Source organism: Berghia stephanieae, chromosome 3, assembly GCF_034508935.2.
Source record: "Berghia stephanieae isolate SIO BIC M18660-M18661 chromosome 3, UCSD_Bste_1.3, whole genome shotgun sequence".
NCBI lineage: Eukaryota > Metazoa > Mollusca > Gastropoda > Nudibranchia > Aeolidiidae > Berghia > Berghia stephanieae.
The window spans coordinates 92,706,261-92,733,760 of record NC_088362.1 but is presented as its reverse complement, the minus strand read 5'-3'; the positions used below and the strand labels follow the sequence as shown (position 1 = coordinate 92,733,760).

Below are 27,500 nucleotides of genomic sequence, written 5' to 3'. Positions count from 1 at the left end.
GTGATCACGTGATCCTCAGTGCCACATCCATTAATTTCAATCAAGCAGTTATTATAATATATGATTAATAACCCCAGTCCCCTGTGAACATCCATAATATCAGTGCATTTTCTCTTTGTGTATAAGAAAAACAACAGACGCGAAATGAAAATCAACTAAGAAAGAATGGAGTAGAGAACAACGGGGGTTTTGCGTGCCTGCAGCTATCATAAGCTTAGATTTCAATTGCAAAAAACGCCACTTGTGTTTTTGGGTTTTTTTTCATATAATGGAGTAACTTCTGTGCAAAACAAGAAAAAAAAAACAAAATTCATGTTGGGCGTTTGTTTTGTTCTGTTTCGTTTTATTTTGTTTTTTATGGTTTTGTTATGTTTTTAAAAATCCTTTAAGTTTAGATTTCAACCTTAAATCTGGAGTTAAGGAAGACAGTAGTATATGCAAAGATGAAAGAGAGGTTGACACTGACGTGCACACATTTGCAGGTCCGATAACCGAAAATTACTATGGGCTTGATTTAACAATTTTTTAATGGAGAATAATTTGCGTTGGTTTGAGAGTATAGTATTCCATCACAACAATGAGCCTATAACAATTTGGGTTATCAGACCTGCAAATTAGTACAGAATGATCCAAACCATTTTAAAGAATCGTATTTACAACCATCGTTGCGAAAATATCTATACTGGATTCATAGTTTTGGGTCCAATTTTATGTCTGAATCTGCCGAAATAATACAGATCATCTGGTCAAATTTTTAAAAAATACATACATTGATACAAGCCTTCCGCTTCCATATCATCAGATCGGGACGCCTCGATTGCCTCACTAATCGCCTATGTTAATCCTTCCACGATTCACGATATTTTTTGTTGTGGATGTTATTGTCAGAATATCCTTCTTTGGCTTTAGTTCTTGGTTATTTTCGAGGCGTTTTAGATCTTTATTTAGGACAGTCTGGATTGACGTAGGTGGTTTGTCTTTATAGAATGTAGGTCCAGATGGAGTAAAAATGAAGTCATAGCTTTATTATCTGGTATATTCTCATCTCTCTCATCGTAATATAATATTATGTGTCATTTTTACTATGTAATTGTCCATCTTGCTAAACGTTTCTCGTTCATAAGGAGAAACCGCCCAGTGAGATGCTAATAAACTGTTAACGGCGAGAAAGAAATTACATGATATTTATGAGCCATTTTGATAACAATAATAATAATAATAATAATAATAATAATAATAATAATAATAATAATAATAATAATAATAATAATAATAATAATAATAATAATAGACTCTTATGGAGCCCACGCTATCCTCAACAACAATGAGGCTCTTTGCGCTTTATATTACATTAACACAAAACAATATAGAAAGTACAGGACATCAAAAAAGAAATGCTTTCAATGATTTCTTGAAAACAGACAACGATTTTGGATTCCCGGATGTTCTGTGAAATGGCATTCCATACAGACGGACCAAAATGAGAAAAGGGCCTTTGGACGAATGCGTGGGATAGCCAAACGGTTGGTGTCATTGGAAGAACTCAAAAGTCGGGTTGTCGAATATTTTTAGGAGTTCTGTGAGGTAGGAGGAGCAGTGTTTTCCAGACAACGATAAACTAGGACACACGCTTTGAATTTGATTCTTTTCGCAACAGGCAGCCAGTGTAATCTTCGAAGGAGAGGTGTGGCAGAGTCAAACCTCCACCATCGAAAAACCAATCTGGCAACATTATTTTGGACCGTCTTCAGCTGCCTGAGCTTATTTTTCAATACACCAAACATCCAGTAATCCAGCTTTGAAAATAAAAGGGAAACGACAGGTTTCTTGGTAACATCCTCAGAAAGGAACTGTCCAATAGATCCATATTTTTTTCAAATGACACATAATGATTGGAACAATGTCTTAATTTGATGGTCCATCGACAGTTCCGAATCTAAGAATGCTCAAAGATTTTGGACCTTGTCAACAATATCTATTGACACCTCTCCCACTTTCAATTTCTTTTCCTTCCAAAATGTTCTGTTCCCTACATACATCAACTCCGTTTTGTCGTCGTTCAACCTTAGCCTGTTCCTACCCTTACACTACACCCAGTACGCATTTTTCATATGTACCTATGCCATTTTGGTATATAGGTATCTGAAAATATTTACCTTTAGAAATACCAGAGTAAAAGTAATCTGACTTAACCGTTAGCCGGGATAATTGATTCGTTGCTTTTTTTATTGATGCCATGCGTTTGGTAAAATATTTAAAACAACCACCAGCCGAAATTATCTTATCAACAAAACTATGTATAACCTTGAACGTTTATAGTCGGATTTATATAACTTAGTGAGAAGTAATCACCTAAATGACTGTCTAAAATAAGAACAAAGAGCTGAGTGACGTCAATTTCGTTCCTTCTGTATGAGACATCATTTTGGATGCAACCTCTCTAGCACCTCTGGTTATTTGTGGAAACCAGCAACTATTTTTCATTCCGTTGTGTTAATTGTCTTGATAATTGTCAATGACGTTTCTAGATACATTATGGAATCATTTGGCCTTTATTGAGTACTTGTAAAACAGACTTGGTAATCATAATTATCTTGGGGACTGAAATGAATTGGATCGGGGGGAGGAATATTCATATATTCCTCCAACCAGAGTACCATTAATAAAGATAAGTTATCCAAAAAGAACTGGGTTACTAATCTCTCGATTTATGAAAAGATTAACAAATGATAAATGGATAAGAGAATTCATAAATATAATGAATTTGATAAACGACAAAACTTAAGAAACAAACTCTAGTACGTGATACCCCATCTCCAGAAATGATTGGATAACTGGGTATGTTAACTCTGCCGGAAAGTACTTTGCGATAAACTAGTGTCCTATCCAAAAGATAGTAAGCGATGCTATCTGTTGTTTAGCGCTATAAAATAGAGATGATCTCCGGCTCCATTTGCCATATTATGACTCTGTGACAACTGTTTTTTTTTCTTAGAATTTTACTTGTTAGTTAAGGTAATGTTTTACAATCAAATAGATTTGTCCGATACAGTGCCGTCCATATCCAGTGTTGCTCAATGAAAGAAATATATTTGGGACCCACCATCTAATATATGTATTATATCAGATGATTTGCGTGCTAAAAGCTGGATTTATCTTCCCAAATGTGAAACTTGGCAGGTTTTTGTTTCATTGTTGACAATGGATAGTATGGTTTGTTTGCGCTTGTCTTTTGAAATACAAAATACTTCTATTTCAATTTAACATTTTTTATCATTTCCATGACCCTGATAACCTACATCATAATACAAGAATGGAAAATCGGTTGTCTTCGGGTAAAATGCCATATTTTTTTACCAACTGATTGTCCAAAATTAAAAAGGATTGCTCTCACCTTACTGACTATTTTCAGGATTATTCCCCGAAATGGCATGCTTTCTCAATACAAAAATCGATTTTTTAAACATTCAAGTCACAAGCAATAGGACGGAGAAGTCTTGAAGTCACACCATCACTCTTCCGGTTCTAGACTCCTTGGAAGTGTCTATGTAACCAGTCATTCGGAGGACTAATAATGAATAGTTTACATATCCAATCCTAAGTTGACATTCCTATTTTAGTATCAGGATGTATAGGTTCATTCTTAAGACCACAAGAGCATTATATTTGCTTGACGACCAACATATATTTAGACTAGAGAATAAGAAGCTATCACTCTGAAACCAGAGGTTTAATTACACAAGGTATGTATCCAGTCCTCCAGAAGAGTGTTTTTACACTTCCATTGAGATTGGAACCAGTTTTCTTTTGTTATCACACTTTTGTTCCCAATAGGAACATACTATACATAGTTCCTTCAGTATGTCGAGCTTTACAAAACAGCATTAAGTTCTTATAGATATTTTTTAAAGATTTTTCTTCAAATGTTGTGATGTATAAAACAAACCTGAATAAGAAATATATTTATTGTATCGTCTCAATGTCAAATGTGAGGATTTTCCTGTAGTTTGTGAGTAGAAGGTTTAATAAATATATCATGACCCATTTGTAATTTATGTAATTTTCAAAATGAATCGTTTTTAGACTAAATGTGACTTATCAAGTCTGGCTATGGTCACAGATATGATTTTTTTTTATCAACATAAGTGCCTTCTCCACTCACTTTTCTGAATTAAAAATATCGCCTGAAGGCGTCATGTCCCGTCCTACGTGTTTAAATGTTGCTGTTGGCCAGGTACCTCTTGTAAAGCGCTTTGAGCACGTTTAGTGGATATTGCTCTATATAGAAGCTCAATTTTTTCAATGAAAAAGCTCAATTTACTTCCCGGTTTTATTAATCACGATGTGATACCGATTTATGGCGATGGTTCAGATTTGCTGCAATGTTGGTTTAGATGATAAAGATCTGAAAAAGTATCTATAAGTGCAAGAAAGAAAACTACAAGAGGAGAAAAAACATCCCAAAAAAATCAGTATGCCAAATTACAAGGAAAAAATCCCCCCAAAACACCCTTTTGGGATGATATTTTTTCCTTACATTTTTCTTCTATTCACGGAAGAAAAATGTAAGGAAAAAAATCATCCCAAAAGTGTGTTTTGTTTTTGTTTTTTTGTTTTGTTTTTTTTTTTTTGGGGGGGGGGGGGGTTCCTTGTAATTTGGCATACTGATTTTTTTTTTTTTTGGGGATGTTTTTTTTTCTCTTGTATTTTTCTTCTGGCAATGTTTCATATCCACATTTTCAGATGTTTATCTTACACCAGTGCCTGATCCCTCTTTTGTCGCTTGAATGGTAATTTAGCAAGTCAGCGTTCGATGCATTATCCCATTATTGATGGGAGTCATAGGGGAAACAATTGTATGCATTTATGGTAATGTGGCTTGGGTGGAGGAACTGTCAGATATACTCAGTTTTATATTTCATCATTTGTCGCTTATGAACTTTTCCTTCTCCGCTTTTTCCGCTTTCTCATTATTATCATCATCATCATCATCATCATCATCATTATCATCATCATCATCATCATCATCATCATCATCATCATCATCATCAGCATCATCATCATCATCGTCGTCGTCGTCATCATCATCAGCATCATCATCATCATCGTCGTCGTCGTCATCATCATCATCATCATCATTGTCCTCTTCATTATCATCATCACCTCTCTCTCTCTCTCTCTCTCTCTCTCTCTCTCTCTCTCTCTCTCTCTCTCTCAGCAATAAGCTGTTTCTTTAGCGGAAGCTTTTGAGACGCCATATTGGAATATACTGAGGTAGCAAACACGATTGAGTCACCGTATTTACATACACTGCATCCACTCTTTCGATTTTCTTCCCTAGACTTTATTCCTTGAAAGAACTCAGGATGTAGATCGAGTAGAACAAACACACAGCCTAATAAAGAAAGACAGAGGGAAATCACGGATATGTGATAAAGTAAGGATTGAGAACGGTCTGACGAATAAAAGGATACCAGAAGGGTGCTGTGATAGATTGATAAACCACGTAAGAGAAGGGTCGTTTTTAAGGATCGTTAAACAATGATAATAACTGATTAAACTACTTAGCGATATCGCGCTTAGGAAGTGAAATTAAATTTCTGAAAAACAGTGTTTTATCTTATGACCGATTTACAATAAATATTCATAATATTAAGTACCTTATGCCAATTGCACGTCTAGTGTGTGTGTGGTTTATATCTTATCATATCCACCATATGTGTGTGTATATGTGTTGTTTTATGATATGTAAGAATATATGTGTTTGTGTGTATATCTGTTTTGTTTTGGTTTTGATTTTAGTGTGCGTGAGTGTAAGTATTCCCTCCAACTTGAAAGCGTATCCTTTATCAGGGACGGCTGGTAATAATGGGCAGGGTGGGCAAATACCAGCCTGTTTTTTCAAGTTATAAGCTGTATTACCAGGTCCGAAATAATCAAATTTAAATTAGATAATTTCAAAAGTTACTACTTAAACTTGATACTTCGTACTGAAATCAATTTGTGTGTATTTTTGATAGATTGAGAATCACCATGCATCCCGTAATGCATAAACCAGGATACGCTCCTGTTCTTTTTTATCACCCCCCCCCCCCCCCAACCACTCCACTCCGCCCACATCGTCATCTCATCGTCACGTCGCCTGACGGTGAACTAACTCCGATTTTTGCTGTCTGGCCTCTCTAGTACTAGGTCGGGCTAATTCAAATGAGCCCACCTTATTAACCAGTGAGAACTAAATAGAGATTTTGGCAAACGAACTTTTTCTTATTTATTGCCTTACTTGTGCTGGTACCATTGATGTAATGACTTTGGGAATGTTCCAGTATTGAATTAAATTTATTAATTTACTAATTTTATATCAATTTAGTATTAATTTGTGTTGTTTTTATATATTTGTTTATCCATTTAAACTTTTCTTTTTTTCTCGTTTTCTTTAGTGCTTCTCAAAACTCATTTATTTAAATTGTTTTCTTATTTGTTTTTTTGTTGTTGTTGTTGTTGTTGTTTTGGGGTTTTTTTGTTTTGTTTTTTAACAAATTAATTTGTTAGTTCTTTTTTTTTATTCTTAAAGTAATTACCGCTGTATTTTTATTGCCAGACAAAATAATTTTGCAAAACAATGTATATTCTATTGTATTCCCTCTAATAAAACAAAACACTTTTATTCAAAGTCACGACTAAATAAATATATAAAATACAACCACCATTTTGGTTTTCTAAACAATTGAATTAGTATACGAGAAATACTCTTCTGAGTAAGGAGAGAGTTGAATTCTAACTGACTTATAGAGGAAATACGGAAGGGTGGGCAGATTCCGTACTTGCCCGTCCTGAAGCTAATACATACATAAGAAGATAGTTCGCGATGAAGAGGCGGGAAGCTCGGGGTTGGTTGGGTAAGGAGTAAAGATAACACGGTCGTTATTGTTATAGTCTAACGAATGCATGAGGAGAAATTGGTAACATTATTTTGTCTTAATTGTATTGCATGAAGTATTGGCGAAAGCCTAAGATTAAATAAACTTTGTTTTTGTTGGTCTTCTTTTGACTATGGAACTGATACTGATACTTGTCATAGCAGACCTGCCTACTTGAAATAGGAAAATAAAAATCGTAGTTTTCAGGGCTAATAAAATCGTAGATATTTTAACTACCCTTTAAAAAAATGACCGGAATTTCGTCTGTTTTGATAGATATCAAATTTTTAAAAACGAGAAAAAATGATTGGAAACGTAATAATGATGGCGATGGTGGTAGTGATAGTGGTAGCGGTGGTGGTAGTAGTAATGATGATGGTAATATTATTATTGTTATTATTATTATCATTATTATTATTATTATTATTATTATTATTATTATTATTATTATTATTATTATTATTATTATTATTATTATTATTATTATTATTATTATTGTACGTATTGGTGGTATTACTATTGTTGTATTTTTTTGTGGTTATTAATGGTATCAGTTTATTGTTTGGTTCCATTTACCATTTTTTTCCACTTTCATGTATGTGGTCATCAAATTGTATGATTTATTGTCGAAAGCCTAAGATTGAATAAACTTTGTAATATCGTATGGTAACCATCATTGTCGACGACATCGTCGTTGTCATCATAATCATCATTATCATCATCATCATCATCATCATCATCTACATCATTAACAACAACAACAACAACAATATTAACAACAAGTACTACAATAGCAATAAAAACAATATCAACATCATCATAAAATTTCCGTCATCGTCTCCACAACTATCATTCTAACCAACAGCATCACCAAAACCACTACCATAATTACATCCTCCTCCACCGACACCACCACCGCTACCACTATTCCAACCACTACCACCACCGGCACAATCATTCTAATCATCAAGACAGCAATGAAATGCAATTTGAGCTCTGAATGAAACTCGAGTCATATCGCTGTTGTTGCTTCTCGATTAAAACTTTAAGGTTACTACATACTACTGAAAACCAGTAATGTAACAGAAATATTTATCTCGCCGTTGAGGGATTAAAGCAAATCTTTAATTTTTCGAGTGAACGAAATTGACTTGTATTGTCAAGGTGTTGACGCATTATGTCTCGTCGCTTTATTTTTTAGTTGTATTCTCTTTCGTGATTCATTTTTGATTACGTTTGGAATAATTAAAATCTACTGGTATTGTCATTTCATTGTAAATGTGATTATTTGTGGTTGAAATATTATTTTTTAAAGGTGAAAAAAAAATAATAATTAAAAAAAAATAATTAAAAAATAAATAAATAAATAAATAAATTTAAAAAAAAACCAATAAAAAAAAAAAATTAAATTAAATTAAATAAAAAAAATTAAAAAAAAAAAAAAAAAAATATATATATATATATATATATATATATATATATATATATATATATATATATATATATATATATATATATATATATATATATCATCTTTGCCCCACCACTGTAAATAGGCTAGAACCGCCACTGTCCTTTATTAATATCGAGATTTTATTTTTTCTAATAATTTCTAGTACTGGAACCTAACTCGATTACTTTTATTATTTAACGTTTTAATCATCCAACGTCTGGTAGACATAATGTTACTCAATCACTTAGAACCGTAACATGAAATTCATAAAATAGAATTCCAATACTCGTTTTTATATCTTCATTTGATTTTTTTTCCCTACATTTTCAAGTCACATTTCACAAAGCGAGTTTTTTATCGATTTCTTTGGGGTGCCTTTGACCAACGACACGAATCCAGCACGGAGTGGACTTTTCATCTGTTAATCACTTTATCCAGATCAAGCCAATATTTTTTCTCTAAATCAATATCCGGTCTTTTTATTTATGTGAGGGGGGGGGGGGGGCTAATGTGTGGCCTTCATTCAGTCGCTTTTATGATATTTCAGACATGCCAACCAGCATGAAAAATTCGTTGAAATTCATTTGTTTCTTTAAATCAATACAATTGGTTGAAAAGGAACATTTGGTTCAATAGCACGTGATTTAAAAATAATTTTAGATTTTAGGGTGAAATGAAAATAAATTTAGATATAGTGATATCTAGTTTTACCATGAGGCACCTAGTTGTTGTTATGAGTTCAATATATTAATTCTAACAGCATTTTTTTAGAATTGTTTATTTCTTTGATATTTCTATCAGTTGAAATTTAGAGACCAAAGAATAAACAATCTTCTTAAATAAGTTTCGTGCGGCTTTGTGGTCTGTCTAATATGGTCTAGCATTCGGCCTGGGACCTGGGTTCGTATCCGGCTGTCGATTGTACAAAGCCGAGTCCTTTGAGAAAGAGTCTTTACTCATATTTTCTCTGTATACTCAGGTATATGAGCCGGTATAACAATATGTCTGTATCGACAATTTGTAATGATGCATACACGCATCGCATTTTTCTTAAATGGTATTGGTGTTGGATTGCAATGCGCGTTGAATACATTTAGTAGATCTTGTGCCTGATAAAAGATCACTTTATAAAAGATACATCTGTAAATATAATTTTGAAAAAAACGTAAGTCGTATATATTTGAATGTGTAAATTTAGATACACTATAATCATTTTATTGTATATTTGTATATATTAGTCAAGCCCATACTAATTGTAGATGAGCATTTTATGAAAATCATATTTACTTGGGGACCAGGTGATAGAAAGGTTGATATACAGCGCTAAATTATATACTAATATTGGGCAGAGAGTTTGTGACAAAAAAGGAGAAAGAGAGAGAGAGAGAAAGAGAAAGAGAGAGAGAGAGAGAGAGAGAGAGAGAGAGAGAGAGAAAGAGTGAGAGGGAGAGAAAGAGAGAAAGCTAAAGAGAGAGAGAGAGAGAGAGAGAGAGAGAGAGATCATATTTTGTTTAATATATTGGAAACGGTCGTTTCGTCTTAAAAATACGTGGGTGAATTTATGTATGTATATATATATATATAGATATATATATATATATATATATATATTATATATATATATATATATATATATATATATATATATATATATACTGTGTTCTTTGTTTTGAATAACATGATCTCCACTTGTACGTAGATTATTAGAATGATATAAATCATCATTGTTTTCAATGGCATCCACTAATGTTTACATTGATCAACAGTCGATATTTTCCATAACAACACAAAGTAAATGTGTTCAATTATGCGTGATAATTATTTGAGAGAGAGAGAGAGAGAGGTGTTAAGCGTTGGGAAAGATTGATGAAAAACGACCCGTAAATAAGAATTTCTCTCAAGTGGCCCCAGGAGACAAAATCGAAGCATGGGTGACGCTCACATACGCAATCAATCTTAATTGGACATCGTTGTCATAAAATTCGCGTAGTGAGAATCGAATCGGATTAAAACCTATTCGTAGCCTATTCATGATGATATTGTTTTTACAATATTATGTACCAGCCGTTCTAGATTTTAAAATAAACTGCTACAAATTAAAGGTTTTACCATTTTGGTCTCAATTGACGTATACTTTATTTGCAGATCTGACAACCCAAATTGTCATGGGCTCATTGTTGTGATGGAAATACTCTCAAACCAACGAAAAAAATTATCTCTATAATTACAAATTTAAATAAAGCCCACTATTCCATTCGATTATAGTCCTGCAAATATGTGCAGTAGGTCTCAAACTCTCTTTCATCAATTAAAAAAAATATAAACAGAGTTGTAACCTAACAATAATTACCTCTTGGGACGATAAAGATTAATTTATAGGCGGGATTCATCTTACTCTAGACTGACATCCTTTTCAATCATTTTCACAGAAAGAATAATAAATGCGATTCGCAGCTTCGCATCCATATTACTTCTGTACTTTATTTTATTTACTTCAGAGATTAACATCTAAAAATCCGGCTAAAGAAGTCAAGTGATCAATAAATTTTTAAAAACCTGTTTTCCAAGGTTGCCACCATTTTGATGGGACGGATATTATTATTAAGAGATGATAGAATGATCCTAAGGGATAGTGAGAGATAGATCTTTTGAGATAATGAGGGAAGGGAGATAATTTATTTTTAAAGACAGAGAGAGCGAGAGAAAGAAAGAAAGAAAGAGAGAGAGAGAGAGAGAGAGAGAGAGAGATAGATAGATAGATAGATAGATAGATAGATAGATAGAGAGAGAGAGGAGTGCTTGGTAGATTGTTTTTGTGACTTGTAAACAAGAGAGAGGGGAGAGAGGAAAAAACGATATAGTGTAGATAGGTATCTATAGATAGATAGGTAGGTAGATAGAAAGATAGGTGGATAGATAAATAGATGGATACATAGATAGATATATATATATAGATAGATAGATAGATAGATAGATAGATAGATAGATAGATAGATAGATAGATAGATAGAAAGCGAGAGAGAGAGAGAGAGAGAAGAGAGAGAGAGAGAGAGAGAGAGAGAAGAGAGAGACAAACAGGTTAGAGAGGAGAGAGTGTGAGAGAGAGAGAGAGAGAAAAAAGAAGAGAGAGAGAGAGAGAGAGAGAGAGAGAGAGAGAGAGAGAGAGAGAGAGATTGGGTGGTTTGTTTGTGGTGAGTGGTAGTAAACGAGCTCGTTAATGCAGGATGACATGAGATTGACAGACTACCCTATCGATCGGACTATCCTTCCAAAGACAGCTGATAGTCTATGCTTTATCTAGAGATGTTGGGCCTGTCCTTGGAGTCACGATAGCCCCATTGGCAGAACATGTCTCTAGTTTTTCGAATCACAGTCAAACTGGGTGTCTTTTTCCTTCCCCTTTTTGTTCACACAGAAATGATCTAAAACGATAGTCATTTTGATCTGGCGGAATATGTCTTGCAATAGAATGCATTGTAAGCAATTGTTATTTAATTATGACTGCTATAGAAAGTGATATGTTTCCTATTTCCTACCATTTCTAACCCAGTGTGAGTACATATTACTCAATGATGGTCAACCATTGTCAATACTCAAGTTACGTAAAAAAGCGTTCTAATCAAGCAAAACTCACTTTTACGCCTCAATTGACATACGAAGGCGACCAAATAATATTCTAAATAATATTCTAAGTCAAGAATGATTTATAAAAATATTATGGGGCTTGTTTTCAATTACAAGTAGCCACTTTAATTATTTTTTTAAAAAGAAAATTATATTTTCTTTCTCTCTCGAAATAGTGGAAATCGGGAGGAAATGGAGATAGATCATACCCTGAGAAAACCAACATCAAATATTACAATCAAGGTTTAACATAAGACCCTTAAAGACCAAGGAAAGGAAGACAGAGGATCTATTACCCAGTTTACTGTGGTAATCTGGAAGTATACGTATTTTCAATTTTGGCCAGAAAACTCGTCCTTCAAATAACCACTGGGTTTGAGAGTTTTTGCCAAGATGGGGGTCATTTAAAACGGTCGTATTTGAAGGACGAGTCTTCTGACCAGATCCCTAAATCCGTGTCTTTCCAGAGTACGGCAGTTAACTGATTAAAGAAAGAAGGCTACACATGACAGGAAACTGGGAAAATAGCACAAAATGAGAGCCGGGGAACCCCGAGAGGATAAATTATCTCGATAGTCCATGTTCCTTTGCTCCCATTGGAGTCAAGGACCGACGTAAGTTGAGAGGATACACTAATGCGTGTTCTGAAGGATAATGGAATACAAATAACCCAATTCAACAATTTCCTTTAATATGGTATTGGCAAGGAATCATGTCCTTTATATGGTTAGATATGAACAGATAATGTTGCCTCTCTGGACCATAAGACTGTATATAGTTTTTATTGTCAATCATGATTATGACACATTTCTTAACAATAAAAAACTAGGCAGTGTCTGCTGCAACCAAGCAACAACAAATTAATAATAATAATATGATCTTTTCCGGTATTGTCATTTTGTATCCCCCCAGTTATCAATTCCTCGAGTCATGTGAGATTTGCAATGACACTTAGTGAGTTATGAGAGGAGTGTCTGGATGAAATGGACCAGAGGGAAAGCTCAAGAGAAATCAGAATTATTGTACAACTGGAGTCAGAAGCGAATTAAGTTTGTCTTCCATAGCACGACATAGATTATCTAGGCCGAACATTGACAAAACGCATTTCTTTAAAACAAAATTCCCCCAATTTTTGCTTCAAACATTCATCCACAAATATGGATTCAATTTATCTCAAAGTCTTAACCCTGAAACTCTAAAAAAAAGGTATCAAGTTTAATATTTTTTATTATTTTGGATAAGGGGGTGGATAGCCAAACACACACACACCCAAACGCACACACACAAACACACACACAAACATACACATAAACACACACACAAACACGCACACATAGACACAGCCTTAACAGCCTGACGAGCTCAACCCCCTCTCAAGTACAAAGGAATGGATAAATTAATAGGACAACTAAGAACTCGGCAGAAAGCAAGTGGTTTTTATTGTCCATAGGACGACCACAATAATACAATTGTATTATAGGCCTACTACATTGTTTTAACCCCTACACAAATCATCCGACAATTGAAGAATGTGATAACTATCAATTAATAGATTTCTATAGAGACAACTAATGAGAGTCCAATGAATGTAGGAGGCTTTTCCTATACATCCTCATTTCTTTTTCTCTATGGTCAAGAGTTCGTTGGAAAAATAGCAATAATAATATTAGACAGATGTAATGTCGGAAAACATGCAGAAAGCACTTTTTAAAAAATTATTTTAGACTGCCCAATTCCATCAGCAAATATTGATATCATATCACACCAGAGCCAAGAACAACTCGTTTAAGATAACGTCTTTTTTTCTTCTTTCTTTCTTTCTTTCTTTCTTCTTCTTCCTCTTCTTCTTCTTCTTCTTCTTCTTCTTCTTCTTCTTCTTCTTCTTCTTCTTCTTCTTCTTCTTCTTCTTCTTCTTCGTGGTTAGAGTAGCCAACACCATCATGCAGGCGGCAGGTGCTTCGCTATGTCGTATTCTCTCAGGATGACTTGGTGCTGCAATTATTTCTTATGGCAGATTGTTGTTCCATTCCATTGTGGTTCGTAGGGGGGGGGGGGGGGGGGGGGGGGGAGGACCCACTCTGTTGCCCGTGTTTTCATTGATGTTGATTGTGTATGCCAAGTATTGGGTGATACGAGTGTTATGCCTGCTTGTTGACAGTTGTGGATTGTTGCGTATTTAAATTTTAATTTGCCCATGACGGCAGAGGCTAGACAGTCTGGATTGTTTTTGGCGACTGTCCAGAAGGGGCCATTCCCCTTACTAATAAACAATGAGTCATATATTATTTGTTTATAAGACAAAACATGCAAGGTCAAGATTTTGGTGCTTTGGTAAATCATCAAGTTTTAATATTATTTGATTCAGAAAAGTGAGTGGAGCAGGCACTTATGTTGATAATAACAAGAAATGAAGTGAATAGGAAAGTGCCAGAAGACAGAGAATAAAAACTTCGCGGGGACGATTGGGGCTCGAACCCGCGACCTTACTGGTACGACAACTCCGCCTGACTGGGGAGATCGTAACTCTACCGTAAGAGCTATCCACGCCGCGAAGTTTTTATTATCTGTTGTCTTATGGCACTTTCCTACCCACTTCATTTCTTATTAACATTATTTGACAAACGTTATGATCTTATCTTTGCCCAAAGTAACAACTGTGATCCACCGACTCAAGTCTGGTATTTAGAGCAAGTAGTCCTCATGAAGCCGTCGTTTAGCCCGGTTTCTATAGCGGAAAATGGACGATATCAATAGGATGAAAAGTTTGATGTCAAAAAACTGGTTCCTATCTCATTGAAAGTGTAAAACCACGATTCCGGAGGAATTGAATACATATCTTGTGTAAATGATTGTCTGGATTCAGAGTGATAGATCGTATTTCCTAGTCTAGATATAGGTCGTCAAAATAGACCATCCACCCTCGCTCTTTTACGTCCCGTAATCCTTAGAATAAAATAGTTATGCCACCTTATGATTCAATATGTAACCTATTCATTATTAGTACTCGGAAGGATTGGTTGCATACACACTTCCAAGGGTTTTGGAACCAACAAAGTATACGGTGTGACGTCACGACGTTTCTTCCCTATTGCTTGATACCCTTTGGATAGAACGCTTGCTTATCGCAAAGTACTCTCCGACAGACTCTTAATCACTGTTAAGTGGACAATGAGGTCAGGAAAAAAATCTTGACTTCACCTGGGATTGATCCCGACCCATTTCCGTGAGAAGCGATTCCTCTACTAACTGAGCTATTGGGTTGGGACCCCTACGTGAAGTCCCAGCTTTGTGAGTTTTTACCAAGATGAGGGTCATTTAAATCGATCAATATTTGAAGGACGGTCTTCAGGCCAAATGTTTCAATACGAGTTTTTCCACAGTAAGACAGTTACTGGTTAAAGAAACATGAGACATTTTCTTATCTTATCGCTATATTAGCAGTCTCATGTGGGAATTCTTTCTATTTCACGAGTAAACAAGAATGGAAAATAAATAAAATAACTTTTTTTTTAAATTAATAAATAGATATGATATAAATAAATAGATTCCACAAATCCTCCCATAAGGTATTTTTAGGGTCAATTTCGGACATCTCGCCTCTGCTCTACCTTCCATACGAGGAATACGATTATTGAAACACACTTTTTTTCTTCTAGATAAAAGTCAACAATTATTACAATGAATGGATGTAACGAAACTCATGTTCATTTTCTTACATGTGTTCGACATAATAGCCTATTGAAATCGGATATCTGCAATGTAGTGCCGCAAAGTGAGCGATAGGGGCCAACATTAAGCAAGAAAAAAACAAGATGCCAATAGCGCGGTTCGAACCCGAGACCTCCAGGTAGACACATGCAAAAAAAAGATCTTCTAGATAAAAGTCAACAATTATTACAATGAATGGATGTAACGAAACTCATGTTTATTTTCTTACATGTGTTCGACATAATAGCCTATAGAATTCTTGGCATCGAATAACATCCCCTATTCCATGACATTTTACGTTATTGTCTAGGGAGAGGGATCACATTTAAGTTTTATCTTTTACCATTAAAGGGGGCGAAGTGGCCAAATGCTTAAGGCATTTTCGTTTTTTTTTCCTTGGGCAAGATTATTAACCCCCAAATTTGCTCATTTTGGACACCATGGGTGATTTCTGTCGACATCAGAAATCTTGTTTGATAGATTATCTATATTCCTTCATGGGATGCCTAAGCGACAGTATCTAATGATGCCCGTCGGAATGGCGTATCTTTGGTTTTGGCTTAATTTAAGAAATGTTACTTGTCACTATAGGTTCACATGGCAATTAATAAACATTTTACAAAATTTTCCTATCGCCTCAATCTGGTATTATGTTAGGGAGAACCAGAATAAGAAAAGTGAATTTAAAGTCAAAACCATAACTTTTGACATACTACGAGATAATATTCGTTTTAAAAAAGGACTTCTGTTACTTTGACTGCAAAATCTCAAATATTCGGACATAAAACTTGATTTTCGTTCTACAGTCGACCCTGACATGATACCACTAGGTTTATCCTATTACAAATATGGAATTTTACAACGACAACATAAAAACTAGATTATTTGTTTGTCGTCTAAATCCATGGAAACAAATCTACAGAGAATTATAGGGGGCTACTAAGACAAAGCAGAGTCAACCAGATGAATGATAGGCACTCTTGATTATACCAAATTGAGTGGACTGTGGCCCACTTAACTTATGATATTTTCCTAAAAATTACATTACGATAGAAGTCGATGACCTCCAAAAGAAGATTAAAGTGAGTTGTATTCAATAGTTCAACTAAAATGAGATCCTTTGTTTCCTTGAACACTGCGAACGACAACCCACTTTTCATTTTCAGTTGGTAATCATTTTCTTGTATTGTGACGTAATTTTTTAGCAAAGTGCCAGGTTAACAAGAACAAGAGCAACGCCCTCAGATACCCATCATGCTCTTACCATTGTCCTGCTTCCCTCTGTTGGGGGCCACAACATACGACTGTTCAACATGTCAAGCTCATTGAGATCATGACACATGGAGGAGAGATTAAGCATCTCATTTCCCTTGTTGTCAGTACCTGCTTACATGCGATAGCCCTTGCCTGGTGACTTCAAGACAAACTAATCCAATGAGAGCATTAACAATCCAATGCCAATGAAGGGCTGCGTATACCACTAACATTAATATACTGGACACAATTCAAGATGAATCCGTCATTAAGCACAAACTGCATCATTGCTTATGATGTTTTATTGTAAATGACTCTTTAATCACCATACACAAGTGTAAAATTAGTTGTTTCTGTCCCCAAAACAATAATATAGCGCCTTGCAAGCTTCATGAGTCATCCTATAATATGCCCAATGTTGCTGCTGACTTCGGACTCCATTAGCTTTGAGCATATTAAGTGGATATTGGCAATTTACAAAAGATTACAATCAATCCAAACCTGACTTCAATGGTTTCTCTCATTTGCTTTTTCTTGGGTAGGAGGAGAAGAAACCTTTATTGGTAATGAGTAATGTGATATTATATTTCAATCTGAACGCCATAGCATAAAAGAACTCCCCTGTAATTGTAGTTTCCATTTGAGATTCGTCAGTATTTAGCAAATGATTCTAATCGATGTCGACTCTAGTCATCTAAATTTAGTGGTAGTCTGTGTTGTTTTAGGGAAAGTTACTTCTTTGACGAGATGAGAGGTGCCGTCCGATGTGGCACTTACACAATTTTTCTGAGGGAATTTCTCTCCCCCCCCCCCCCCCCCCCCCCCGCGCCTATCTAATTGAAAACAACTCTGTATATTTCATTTTGCTTTACAAATTATCAGGATTCTCATATAATAAAGGAGGAGATCACAGCAGACCTCTATTATGTTGTCCCATTAAGTTACAAGACGAATATTTTTACGAAACAATGGAAGGCAGTATTAATAAATTATTTTTGACGTAACGTGTAGATAAGGTCGTTTTGAAAGTATCAGAACTGCACGTTCCTTTCACGTCAATTGCATCGACTGGGATTGGTTATCAAAAGAAATTCGAAATCTAGCTATTGTGGCAAAACGCTTCTGTTGGTGACAGCCTTACACCCTGCTCTTGACATCATATTATAACGATTTCCATTCTTCTTCTTCTTCTTCTTCTTCTTCTTCTTCTTCTTCTTCTTCTTCTTCTTCTTCTTCTTCTTCTTCTTCTTCTTCTTCTTCTTCTTCTTCTTCTTCTCCTCCTTCTCCTCCTCTTCTTGTCCAGTCTTCCTTCCCTCCTTTCTTTCTCTCTCCCCCCCCCCCCCCCCCTTATTCTCAGTTTTCTCATCACATTACCTTTTCGGCTTTCTTTTTCTCCTTTGCCTTTCCAAAATCAATATAATCTCCCTCCTCTTTCTCATCATCTTTACGATGATCATCATCATCATCATGATCATGATGATGATCATCATCACAATTATCGCCTTCATCATCATCAAAAACATAAGTCTCAATACTGTTGTCGCCGTCATTAGTTCAGTCTATTGACAAATAGTGAACTATATGTACCAAGTAAAGGATAAACAATAGATAATTTTTATATAAATTATAATGATGGAACGAAATGGACGTCACTTTGTTAGTGTTTTTCACCAGCCTTCTTTATGAGTCTTTCTCAATACATTGTATTAATAAGATTATAAACGTTTAAGGTTACCAATAGTTTTGTGTGTTGGAACGTTATATTCTGCTGGCTGATGCTATGTGTTTTTTTTTAAATAAACGCATAACATCAATAATACTCCACGTATTCATACAAATGACACGCGAACCAAGAAGTCTTCATCTCGTTTTCTACAATATTAAATGCATGCAATAATAGGCTTCAACAGTCATGACGTCACTTCCCTCGTAAGGACGCATAGTAACTTAGTAACTGGTTCTAAACAATCGGAACAATGGCGGACGCCTTTATGAAAAACTTCTCCGACGAGCACAAAAGTTTATCCAGAAGAGAAAAGCATTATAAATCTGATCATGTTTTGACTTTTATATATTCTGATCACATGACATGTGAAAAAGTTCTAGCCAGCATGAAGAATAAAAAGTACCGAATTTCTTTGTTTAGAACCAAGCTGCTCGTTGCTGGGCGGATGTGATATCATACTATTGAATCCTATTCACCGGATAGGATGCATGTCTATCGCAAAATAGATTGCGCCAGAGTTAATGGAATCAATGCTGGATAACGGAAGGGTCAGAAAAAATAACCTGGACTGCAACTCTGACCAATTCCGGTGACATTGTTTATGAGGCATGTGCTCTATTGATCTTTTGAAATACAGGCCCTTAGCGGCGTTGTCTCTGTCGGAAAGAAAATGTAATAGTATTGCCTATCAGACGTCATGTCACGTCCTGAATATTAAATGTTGCTGTTATCTTGAGACTCCTTGTAAAACACTTTGAGCACGTTTAGTGGAAATAGCGCTATATATATCTCATCTCATGTAGTTCCATATCTGAAGCAGACGTCGGAGGTCATCTTCCGCCAAGCTGATCTATCTCTTGCCAATTCTATTAAAGCAGCGCCACCTTTCTCAGCTTCATCTGTCCAAGTTCTTATCCCTTTCAAATACGTTATTCTTTGTCTTCCTCTTATTCTTTTTCCATTCATCTTTCAGGCGAGTATTTCCAAACCAGGGTGGCGGATAATGTGTCCTAAAAATTCCATTTGGCGTTTGATGTTTTTTGTTATCAGTGATCTTTTTCTGTTGGCCATTTCTAACATTTCTTCATTTCTTTTCCTTTCCATCCATGACACCCTCATCATTCTTCTGTAAAACCACATTTCCACTGCCTCCAGTCTTTTAACCATGGTCTTGTTTATGGTCCAGCTCTCACAACCATATAGCAGCACAGACAGTACATAGCAATCCAGGACTTTGATTTTTGTTTTCATGCTAATATTCCTGTTTTTCATAATATATATATACTTAAGTCAAAATAGTGGATTTTAAGTTAAATTATCAGTAATACGAAGTTTTAGTTTTTCCTCCTCATTAAAACAAATAAACTTAGCTCATATCCCATAATTTAGGTTAATAATTGAATTTTCACCGTCTGACTGCTTCCGACATGGTACAATATAGGTTAAGGTGGTGGATCATATTTGAAACTTGAGCTTTGAGATTTTTTTATATAGTGCAATATCAACTTTACGTGCTCAAAGCACTTTGCAAGGTTCCCTAGCCAACAGCAACACTTAACATGTTGGATGAGATATGATGCTATTAGGCGGTATGACAATTTTTTCGACAGATACAACGCTGTTAACGGCCAGGTGCTAATTTTACACCTGAGTACGGTGAGACTCATCGTGCACGGCTCATAGCTTCGATTCGAAGGCAGATGTCATAGCACTAGACCACATAGCGCACTTTTTTTTGGTCCAATATGGATGAATTTTTAAAATGTGTTTTGTCATTGCCCGGCGGTCCTTGCGTGTCAAGACCACATCATTCTTAGAGCTGACTTGGTAAGAACGAGTTGTTTTTGCCTTTCACTGATTTGATTCTGGCAAGGGAATAATCCGCTTACTCGCTGGGATAACGAGGGCTTTTGGTCACCTCAACGTTAGCTGTTGTTCGGAACTTATTGCATCTATCCTTATAGTAACATTACAGTGTTATTATACCATTGAGATGCTGTCTCACAGTACTATGCTTATGTAAAAATCCACTGATATAACAGGAACAATATATGTCCCGTCTTGTGTTTAAGCTGCCATAGTCTTATTTACATAGAAATTCAGCATTCCATTCTGAAGATTAAAGTTCTATAAGATACTCGTGGAGAGTCTGCAATATTTGCGGGGATTTATTACGAACAGTATGCTACTGTATTGTTAATTCAGAAAAGTGAGTGGAGCAGGCACTTATGTTGGTAACAACAAGATATGAAGTGAGTAGAAAAGTGTCAGAAGACAATAGAGAATAAACAATTTTTATTTTTTTTTCGCGGCGGTGGTGGGGTTTGAACCTGCGACCTTATTGGTACGACAACTCCGCCTGGCAGGTGAGAGCGTTGCTCTACGTGTAGCTTTCCAGAACACAAGATTCGTTTCGATTCACATCATTCTATGAATCCTATCTCACCACTTGTGAGACCGCGATGCGTTCACCACCATCGCGAAGTAGATTGGCCAGAGTTAAGCTTAAGCAATCAAACATATATAAAAAAAAAAAACTGATATATTGTAATTCGTCTATTGTTTATGGCATTTCTACTACTTCATCTTTTGTACAACAAGTGCCTGCTCCACGCTTTTCTGTAATTAAAAATTCACATAACCGGAGCATACTCAATGTCAATCGTTTCTTTGTTATATGTTTGTGATGAGAATATTGGCTTTTAAGTAACTGCTGGTACAACATCTTGGCGATGTTGGTGAAAGAATGGGCGGTTAGAAGTGTTAGAGGATCTAAAATGGACTTTGAGTTTTAAGAACGAAGTATTTTTTGTTCTCGTGGATTAACAAGTAAAAGCTACGCTCATTCCTGCAGGCGAAGTTTGTGTTCAATAATGGTCGCAGGTTCAACCCACCCCGCCGCGAAAAAAAAGAAAGTTATTTCTTATTGCTTCTGGCACTTTTTATCATATACTGTTGTACAATATAAGTGACGTGCTCATCACTTTTCGAATAATTCACCTACACGGCAACTCAATTCTCATGTTTCATGATATATGTTTGTGATGAGAATTTTTTAAGTAGCTTAACTGCGGTCAATTATTCACTGGTGGTGAACGAATCGGCCGGTCTCATAGTTGATTCGAAGGAGATGGTCTAGAATGACCTTTGATTTGAACGAACTATTTTTGTGTCATATGGATAGCTCACACGGTTAGAGCACGCTTCACTGCCGGCGGAGTTGCTCTACAATAGGTCGCAGTTCAAACCCACCACCGCGCGACTATAAAAAAATTATTCTATTGTTTTGGCACTTTCTACTGACTTCATTCTTGTTGTTACAAATAAGTGCCTGCTCACTCTTTTCTGAATTAAAATTACATACACGGGCTTCAATGTTCAATCGTTTCAGTTATGTTGTGATGAGAAATGCTTATTAAGCTTACTATGGTCAACATTACTTCGGATTGAGTGAACGAGATCGGCGGTCTCAAGACAGTGGGTGATGTAGAGGGATCTAGAAATGACTGAGTTTGAACGAATATTTCCGTGTTCGTGGATGTAGTAGACCCCTGCTCACTGCAGCGGATTTTTACATAGGATTCAGCAGTTCAACCACGCGGAAATAAAAAATAAATTTATCTGATGTCTTGCATTTTCTATCTACTCTTCATATCTTGTTGCTACTGTATTGTGGAATTAACATAGATAGAGAAGAATCTTTTGAGCCAAAACGATCAGAATCGGTCTGGTATACTGCAGCCACCATTGAGTACAGACGATACAAGTTATTTTTCATTATATTTTATTTGTTTGCCACGTTTATTTGTGTACTGTTGTGCTGACGAAGGGTTTGTACCCGACACGTCCATTGTCTGTTTTGTTCCCATACGAAGCCTCTCAATTTTCACTCTTTCGTTGGTAATAAAGTCTGCAGGTGCACGCAAATGAATCTAGCAACAGTGCGGCCTGATGGCGATTCCCAACGTCAACTTAACGATCGATCCAACATTCAAGGAAATTTTTAATCAATTATTTGAGTCAACGGATGGTAGAATTGTGTCCTTACTTTTTAAAATATTTTTAATTGTTCGTAAGTTACTCAAACATCAATTTTCAAAAAATAGTTTTATGATTTATATATTTGCTCGTTGGCAAAAACAATTAACATGGGCTGTATGGAACAATTTTAACCCCAACCCAATGTTTTAGAATTTGAAACACTGGAATAGAGCATGACGCGTATCATGTGTCGTTTTATATGTTTTGCAGTTTGTTTATAATTCCTTTGAAACTTATTTGAGCATAGGTACACAATAAAAATCATATCCTGTAAAAACTCTGTAACTAAGTCAAATTGAAAGGTATAATCAATCAAATTAATACAATACTATAATCAACTATGGCCAAAACCTCATACAAAAATTTCAAAGGACTAAGTGGATGTATATTAGAATGGTTTATGAAATACGACAACTGCTCATTTTCAACAAAATCCCTAAATGTGCGTGCCGCGAAGGCAAATATTTCAAGAAATTCTTTTAATAGTAAGTTTTATTATAGAATGCCTTGTCGTTTCCTATAAAGATACACATTTAAAACTTGCATTGCACATTTGGCTATAAGTCATTTTTTTCCATCTCAGATTTCAATCATGTCGTCCTAAAATTGAGAAAGTTATTAACTACATATTTTAACAAGTTGAAGATGAATGAGTCAAAAACAGTAGTGATGATTGTGGGAAATGATTGAGAGCAGTTGAAGGTGAATGTGATGGTCTTGAAGTGTTGATTAGGAGTGAAAAGATAAAAGTTTCAAAGACTGTGAAAAAAGTTGGGTGTCTTTTTTTATTCAGAAATGAGAAAGTCAGCTCACATTTCGGCTCTTTGTAAATCTTTATACTTTCAATTGAAGAAAATCAGTTCGATCCGTCAGTTTATTACAATTGCGACATGTAAAACATTAGTTGTCTCCCTCATTTTTTCAAGACTAGATTCTGTAATTCTCTGCTTGTCAACTTGCCTCTGATTTCTACAAAACAAATACAATTACTGCAAAACAGTGCAGCAAGATTAGTTTTTGGCAAACGAAAGTTTGATCATGCAACCCCTTTGTTGGCCTCTCTCCACTGGTTGCCCATTGAAAAGCGCACATATAACAAAGCAGCATGTCTTGTTTATAAGTGTTTGACTGGTATAGCACCGGTATATCTCACAGATCACGTGGTCATGTGCAAATTTGAAAATTTCACTTTAAGATCATGTATTGACAACACGAAAATTTCGGAAAAAAGATCAAGAACAAAATTTGGTGATGGATCGTTTGCTTGTTTTGGCCCCAAGATTTGGAATGAACTAACATGTGGTCTGGGTAGTGCACGTCTTTGCCTGCCTTTAAAAAGAAGTTCAAGACACATCTTTACTGTATTTGCTTTTATTGACGCTTATGAACCCTTGATTTGGCTATACATTAATTGCATCGTATGTTCTATTGTATGTCTTTTGGGTTTTTTGTTATATTTCGTTTTTTGTTTGGTTTTTTTTTTCTTAATTGATAATTTACATTGTAAAGTGCCCAGAGCTTGGGTTTTACACAACAATGAGCTATGAATAAACGTGTATTATTATTATTATTATTATTATTTTTATTATTATTATTTTAAAAATTATTATTATTGTTATTATTACTACTCGTATTAGACAAACAACGAATTGAATACCAATACCTAATGCAATAACTTTCTTTTTAAATTGTTCATTCTGATTTTTCTTTTCTTTTTTTTTTTACCAACAGGATTGGCTCATCAATGAATGGTGTCATCTTACAAGTTGCCGATAAACAACTTAAGATCATAGGTAAGACCTGTATTCATTTAAGAAACAGGAAAAAAAGATATAAAGAAATTGTCTCGTTGGCTCGGTGGTACAATGCCTCGTCTTGTCATAGAGGTCAAACAATGTACAAAAACGATGCCTTACAGGCGATCAAAACTGTATGAAATAGGAATATGATTCAATATGGCCTCCCTTGGCGGAGATGAAATATTGTGAAGCGCAATGAGCATGGTAAATCCGTTGAAATGCACGATATAAATGTTCATATTCATATATCTATTCTTGGAGAGAAAAAAAGATAAGGTTGGGGGGGGGGGGGGGAGTATTGGTCCGTACAGCCCGTGTCATATTTGCCAACGAGTGCAGAATTACTAGCAAATTACAAAATTATAAAACTATTTTACAGATTGACTTATGAGTAACTTGCAAACCTTTCTCAAACCAAGGGTAATTCCATCACCCGTAAACTCAAATGGTTATTCAGTATATATATCGGCTGAATCGTAATGATCGGTCCTAATAATTTGATCTTGGTCTTAAGAATTGCCCACTGGACCGATTTTGATCGTTGGTGGCTCAAAATATTTGTCTCTCTCTTTGTAATTTTCCGCAATACAGTAATATGATAATTAAAAGAGATGTTCGTAATAGCCTTATTTTACTCAAATAATATGGGTTCTCCATAACTGAAACAAAACTAGTGACTGCTGTCACTAGATAGATACATAAGCAGCTACTTCCCTTTTTCTACATAGAAATAAATAAATACAGGAAAGAAAAACATTTTAAGCCTTTAAGGGGAGGGGCGACACCTGAAACTATTTTCAAGAATAATGATTATATCCAATATCTTTTTATATGGGACATTGCCTATGACCAATGGATTCGAACCATGTGATTTATTTGGGTGGGCGTGTCCGGTTGCCATGGTGACGGCCGCCATCTTGGATTTTACTCTTCTCTGGGTGCTATTTTAAAAAGTTACTTTCTCAATAAGTTTCCATGGAATTTTCTTGAAATTTTGCATGGTTGTATATTTGTATATTATTAAAAAAAATACAGAGCATTTTTTAAATATTATTAATAGATCTTTATTTACAAATTTTTAAAAAATATTTTTTTTCGGTATGATAAAAATCATGTTTTTTGACATAAAAATGTCAATTTTTCAAAAAATAATAAAGATATTTAAAATTCCTTCTGTATGATTTTAGATAATTACTATAGCTCTAGACATGCAAAGTTTTAAACAAATTGATTGATAAAGGACAAAATAAGATAAAAAATAGTGTTAAAAAATGTCATTTTGAGAAAAACGAGATCAAAGATAACAATGAATGAAAATAATAAGACAAAACGGTACAACCAGCTCAAAACATATCAGCACCGTATGAGGGTCCCCCGTGTTCTTTTTCTGCCTCCCTCTGGGCTTTTTCACGGGTCTGAGCTTTCATTTTGCGTCTTTTTTTTCTCTTTGTGTTGAGCAACCCTTATGCTCTGGTCAAGTCTTTTTGACTCTGCTTGCTGACTCAACATCTGGGAGTGTTCTCCCAGTCCACCGATGCCCAAAGACACTTTCAGGGATGTTATTTCTGTTGGACCAAAATTATACTCTGCACCAAACTCAACTTTTTTAAGGGAATGGAAGTATGTTTTATGGCATCTTGACCAAACAGAATTATGAAACCTTTCGTTTGGATTTTGTGTTGTCTTCATCTCACAACACTTCAACAAAGCATATACAGGCTTCAAGTGCTCATGAATCAAATCAAATTTCAAAGGTGTATTTACACGCTGCTTGTGTCAACAGGATACACATGGGCAGCAATATATTTTTTATAAAAGCATCTGGAGTCCGGTTCAGGAGGACAATACCTATGTTGAGGGAAGTCATTGGTGTAATAACCGTGGTAAAGACCAGCAAGAATAGCCCATTTCATTTCTTTCCGCTGTGGCATTGCTTGGAATCGCTTTATCATAATACTACTATCACACACCAAATTCCAATCAAAGATTTGTGGTCACGGGTCAACCACGAGCCATCATAACTTTCTTGCTTTCTTGGCTTATGTAGCAAATAATTGTTGCCAACGTTTGGATTTTTTGGTCACTTTAGGTATATTTAAAATAATCCAGTAAAAATTGGAAATATTTAGAGATAATTAACGTGAATACGTGTCAAAATTTGATAAAACAATTGATCAATCGAAAGGTAAACAAATCGTAGTAAAATATAATAGTAAGAGAGGCGAACTTTCACCCTGACTCAACATCCAATCCCTGGCGCGGAGTCAGAGGTCGAGAACAAGGTCAGCCAATCAGATCGCACCATTCGTGATCACGTTGTATTTACCTGACAACTTGACCTCTTATCAGCTGTTTGACACACAATCTTTGTTCGCGACTAACAGTTTCTAAACTCCTCCCCTGCCCATATTCTGATATTTATGAGACTGAAACCGTGTCAACTCGACGGGCAAAGAGTAGACTAAACTATCGATATCAAAATTTACAACATCGATATGTATTATAATGCTTTTCAGTCCTATTATTTTCAGTTGAATTCTCACAAAAAATTGAAAAGTTTGGCATTTTCATGTCGACTTCCATGTTTATGAAAGACGATTTTCAAACTTTATATTATCCAAATCACCATCTCAGTGCTGAAAATATGTGAAAAAATGATTGTTCTTTGATAATAAATAAAAAACTGAAATTTTATATTTTGACCCAAAAATCGATATTTCAGGTGTCGCCCCTCCCCTTAACTATAAAAAGTACCCATATCCATATATAACGTACCGACACACAAAACTATGTGTAACCTTGAACGTTTATAGTCTGATATAATTTAGTGATAACTAATCGCCAACTTGGCTGTCTAAAATCATTATAATAAAGAGCTGAATGACATCAATTTCTTTCCATTTATAAAATTGGATATAAAATCTTTAACTCATCAAAATTTCTTAAATTCTCAAACTATTGAGATCCTTGAATTA

General features: G+C 35.2%; 1 protein-coding gene across 1 annotated transcript in view; it reads left to right on the top strand.

Moving 5' to 3' along the window:
* Positions 1 to 27,500, top strand: part of LOC144968845 (uncharacterized) — a 119,458-nt gene that overhangs the window by 49,656 nt on the left and 42,302 nt on the right. Inside the window, exon 2 of the mRNA XM_078907594.1 lies at positions 24,458 to 24,519. The gene's annotated coding sequence lies outside the window, so the exon portion shown is untranslated. The remainder of the gene's footprint in view (positions 1 to 24,457; positions 24,520 to 27,500) is intronic.